Below are 6031 nucleotides of genomic sequence, written 5' to 3' on the forward strand. Positions count from 1 at the left end.
AAGCATACCTAATATTATACTATTATTATAATTTCTCTTATGTGTGTTATACGAATATGTACATAATAATATTGTGTGGCTTGGAAAATCCTTTCTTATAATTTTATTTAAATATGCAAAACATATTGTATCAGTTAAACACTTTTTGCATACAAACATAATTTATTTAAATGTGTATTACGAAAGCACGTACGGTAGAATAAATAAAAAAAATACGTAGGTTATACTGAACAAGTTGAAATGCATTTAGAAAAATTGACATTTTTTAATGACATTAACTCGTGGTTGAACATTTATACTCTATTCCGAGTTACATAATATTATGTTTATTCATCACATCTAAATATTTAATATTATTATAGTCTTTAGTTCTTCGCGTGAAATTGTTTGAAAATCTCTCAAAAACAAAATTATCATTTCACAGTGTTATCATGACAAAAACTTAAAATACATTGTAATACCTATCGTATATTTTAATCTTCGAAAATTGCAAACGATAATGATCAAATATCAAATTAAAATTACGAGTAAACGTAAAATTAGTTTGTAAAAATCATGTCACTAGGTAATCATTAATCACTGTGAAAATCCACGTCTATATTGTATAAGAAATTAAAAATCACAGTTATATCTATTAATAATGTTCTTTGAAATCAATCAAAATTTTTATAAAACCTAATAAATCAGAAAAAATAAATAACCTACCTATATAGACTTAGTAAACGGTCGAAATTGAATATGTATAATAATATTATAGTATTAAACATTATTATATAATACCTCAAATTTGTAATTAAGTAAAACAATATATGTGTGTAAGATGTTAACTAGTAAATGTAAACAACCATCATGACTTATAAGTAAAAAACCGGATTTCTCACTTCTGCTGGATACTATAGTAAAGTAGTTTTTGAGTATGGGTGGTCACTGCAGTAATGGATGTGCTATATTTTTTTAATTCAATAACGGAATCATCGTATACGAAAAATCTATTCTGATCAAAGAATAGTAAGTTTATGTTTTATTATATTATCTTGTAATTGCATTAAGATCAAGTGTAGAAAATAATAATTTACGTGACGCCAAAAGGTTTCAAATCTATGCGGTAATATTTTCTTTAATTACAACAAAATAACTATAATAGTTTCAATGAAAATTGATACGAGTATATATTATTTAATTTAAATATACGATTTCATCCAACTTATAATACTCATAAGAAAAAATAGTAACCATGGATTTTCAATATGTTTTAAATTTTGTAAGAACAGCATCTGATGAACCTTGCATTCATTTTTAAACTTTTTGACCGAAAAACAAACATTTTATCAACATAAAACACAAAAATTCAAACATTTCAAATATCCATAAATAGCAATAAAAAGAGCCAACATTTTATTAAGTCTTGTAAATTCTAACGGTTAGTATCAATATTTGGTGAACATTTTAAATCCCTACAGTTATTTCATACTTGAATTACAATTTAAATACAAAAAGAGGGTAAGTGGATGTCACCCTGCTGTACAGTAGGTTACAAGTGGGTCAGTCGTCAGTGTATAGTGTATTGTATTCAACCTGAATTCAATGATATAATATCATTGTGTAAGAGAAACGATTCTGAGCGGAGACGGTTTGTCAGTCTGAATATTTTATATTGTTATTATTTATTATAGCATGTAAGTTGAATTACTATTATAATATTATTATTTTTTATTTATTTATATGGTGATGGACAAAGCGTCATAAATTAAAATCGCGGTTTTTCGTAATTTGTCGGTGGTTTTTCCCGTGGCATTAAATAACTATTGACAAAATCGAAAAATGACCTCACTAAAGTACCATCTTGATCCAATTAGCCAAAAGGTAGAACACCATATTATGTTGAAATCGAAGCACTCCTTCTGGTAGAAATTTTGTATACAGAATAAAAAATAATAAACATCATTGTCGCTCCACTCAGAATCTAATAAAATTAGAAAATTAAGAAAACAGACATCATTATAAAATCAATACATTAATATTGCTCCGCTCAGAATCTAAAATCTATTTTATCGTAGACTGGTGTTTCGTAAATATTGCATATTACAGGGTATTGTTAGTCTTGACCCCCCTCAAAGTACCAACTAGATCAAATTTGCTACCTGGAACCATCCTCAGTATTGAAGATTCAAAAAAACCAACTGCTCCAAAATTCAAAACGTTGTTTTTTTATAAACTCCCAAAAGCTTTAAGTATTACAGACAAGGTATAGTACATACATCAATAAAATATAAAAGATAATTAATAATGTAGTAAAATTTACAAAACAGCAAAACAAAACAAATAACTTTATGACGGACCGAAGAAACACATATCATTGTAAAGATAAAAATTCCCCTCTCCATTCGTAATCTAAAATAAATCTTATGTTGCTAATAATTTTACACTAAACCATAACAAATCAAATCTAAAATGTAATTATGGCTGTAAGTTGTTTTTAGGTTATAACATTGACAATCGCAGCAAATCCAGTCAAAAATCATTTGGTCATACTTATCATGATCAATCCAGGAAAAAAATACTCGGGGAAGAAAAACCCAGTGAATAAATTACCAAGGAAATAACAACCAAGAGAAAAAATACCCGTGGAGTATTATTACTGCGAAAAAGTAAAATATCCAATAAAAAAATTCAATAAAATTAAAAAACGTGAATTATGCATGAATAATATTATACATTATACTCAAAATACAAATCATAATGTTAAGAATATATTATTATTATTATTATGTGTTATTTTTCGTTTCAATATTATTATTCGTAAGTATTTTTTCTTCGGGCATTAATTGTTCCCATTACCGCATTCGTAATATAATGGAATTATAATAATATAATAAGTACATTAGTCAATTAAGGGGACGTCATATCTGCAAGTGATGTCTCCGTCTCGTAAACGTAGCCAATATTTGAGTTCAACAGAACCAATTATGCGCTTCTACCTTCAATATTAGAGTGAATTAACATAATATCAAACTTAATTATAAGAACATTATCTGTGTTTAATTATGAGTACGACTATTTCTGGTCAGGTGGCACTGCTGGGAGCCTTCCTATTAATGTCATTTTATGTCTAATGTTCTTATGTCACCACACTCACTCATGATAACTTGTTTCGTATTCGTATAGATTGTAAATATAATTTTTAAAATTAAAATAAATAAACAAATAAAAAGTACGACTATTCTTACAATATTTTATTTTTTAAGCGAGTTAACTGCATTTTTAAACTGCAGTATTTTACACACTCAGATAATATCCGACTCAAATTGCACAAAGAACTGCACATATCGTAAAAAAATTACGCATAAACACAGCGTTAATGTTTTTAGCTTTATATGTTCATTATAACAGGTCAACTCACTCTATATTAATCCGATGACACAAGATTGGTTCTCGTAAGACGCAAAGACAACAAATATAATAATGGGACATGATATTGTCTTCTCAATAATTTTATTTTATAAATATTACTAAAAATCGTTTTGTTCAAAAGATTGCCAATTTAATGCAATCGCACAATATACTATTGAGGAATTTCTTTAACGTCATAATTTTTAATTTGTACATGGATAGGTACTAATGATTTTAACTATAAATACCTTAACACGTAAATTATTACATATATATAAATATCTATTGTATACTCTTATATGACTATGTGAGTACCTATATACGGCACTCTTATAGCGTATATTTTAATATATGTATCGGAGTTTAGTGCTTACCCAACTAATAAATCTAACGATATCGTTGTACATATTAGTTTTACCTGAGAAGGCATTCATAAATCGGATCACTTTCATGCGTACATATTCCCACGCACCTTGGATGATTATAAAATGCATTTAATGTATACATAATATATATACAGCATTGACCACAAACTTGATGCATCTGTAAATTAACTATATATAAATTATAATGATATAAACAGGTAGGTAAATAGGTATATGGAAATATCCAGTGATTAAAATGTAGAACGTTTGACGTGCGCCAGTATAAAATATAATATGTATTAGCGTATAATATTATATTTGCTTATCTAAAGGCATTCAAGGTCGGGTCAAATTAATTTCTATTTTATGTACTCGATGCTTATTCCTCACTAACAGATTACCATAAAGTATTATATATAGGTACTAATTAATATATGTCAATACTATAAAATTGCAGCGTACATTATACCTAACCTGTAGTACCTACCTATAATAGAACATACATTTTAATTCTCGATAGGTACCTACTTACTTTAGATATACCAGATGATTTCATACACTACATCAAATTTTTAATAACTATGTTTGTGTAACGTTTAATATTATATTTGAAGTACCTACTTACAATATTCAATTCTTAAAAAACTTTGGTTTAAAATTTATAATTTAAATTTAAAAGGTCCACCAACAGCTCAAAACAAGTCAAAAGATTTGGAAAATTTTACAAAGTTTATAAAATTATAAAATAAACATATGGTTTTTTGTTTTTGAATTGCAACAAGATAAGAAAATCACTGCATAAGAAATCGAGTAAATTATATCCATGGCGTAAAAATTCGAACTTCAAACACTCATAAAAATTTAATTTTACCTTCCGGTAGTCGTATTTTTTTTTGGATAAAAATAGACAAATTTGTGAATCTTGTATTAAATGTTCAAATCTTAAATATTAAATAAAAAATCTTATGAATTTATAACTCAAAATAATTTGCAAATATTCGTGATTTTTAGGAATTTTGAAAAAATTCTAACTTCATATTATAACACTATGGTGGACTTTTTTTTCCATTTCCACTAACAAAAACTGACGAAAAACTTTGTATTACATTTTCAAGCTTTTTGATCGAGCAAAAAATTTTTTTTGTCATTAATCTTAAAAAAATAAAATAATAATCAAAAATTTCATATGACTACTATAAATAACTCTACGTTAGTCAAAATATTTTGAAAATTGTATGGTGTATAGAAATTCTTATATAAAAATTCATCGAAAATTCCATGTATCTACAGTTATTTTTTTCAGAGTTAAACAAAAAACCAAAATCTATTTCGTTGAAACCCGATTTTGCGTATAAAAGTTCCTATTTTTCCTTATTTTTTTTTTTGTTTTTTTACGGTATGTTGGAAAACTACTGGGAATTTAAACCTCCTCAAAGGCCCAACGCATCAACTAAACTAACAATAAAAAAGTTGAAAATCAAAGCATTATTTCGACTACTTATCGTGTACCTATACAGATATAAAAAAAATTAACACATATTATTGTGAAATCATTATATTTTTAATAAAAAGTTTTATTTATATTTAAATATTTAGGCGAAGACAAGCAGGGCCTCGCAATAATATTTTGCCCCGGGCCCGTAAGTCCGTAGAGCGCTCCGCCATGTCGTAATGGCTGATATGATATAGGTACGTATTTCAATACGCGAATGAAAAAAGTATTTAAATATAATATTTTCCAATAATTATATTTAAATATGCAACTATATACAGACATCAAAAATATTGCAATAACTTTTAAACATTTACTTGTGTGTCGACGGGGGGTCTTCGGGCTATATTTAGCGTTTAGTACTTATTATACTTAAATTGTATTTAAAATTATAAAATCGAAAAATATTATGTAGGTATTTGGTGCACAAAAATGTACACAAATTTTATTTCTGCAAGATATGGCGATAACTCCGCTCTGATCTATGGCGGTTTTCACTTTTGGGAGCGTCTCATATTTTCGTGACCATCGCCGTGAACACGTGTGTATCATACACTAACAACAGGTGGTACGCGAATACTCGACATTTTCCACAAACGCATACGAATTGTCGTATTATACGCGTTTGCGGGATGTACTTATACTTGTAAATTCTTATATCATATCGAACCGTACGCACAAATGGTTGAAATGAATAATTGTTATACATTAGCCGGTCGAATAGTAATAATAATAAACGGAAGGCCGACGGAGCTGGGCGATGACGAAGAAATGGAAAGGCGAA

The sequence above is a fragment of the Acyrthosiphon pisum genome, chromosome A3, assembly GCF_005508785.2.
Source record: "Acyrthosiphon pisum isolate AL4f chromosome A3, pea_aphid_22Mar2018_4r6ur, whole genome shotgun sequence".
Classification (NCBI taxonomy): domain Eukaryota; kingdom Metazoa; phylum Arthropoda; class Insecta; order Hemiptera; family Aphididae; genus Acyrthosiphon; species Acyrthosiphon pisum.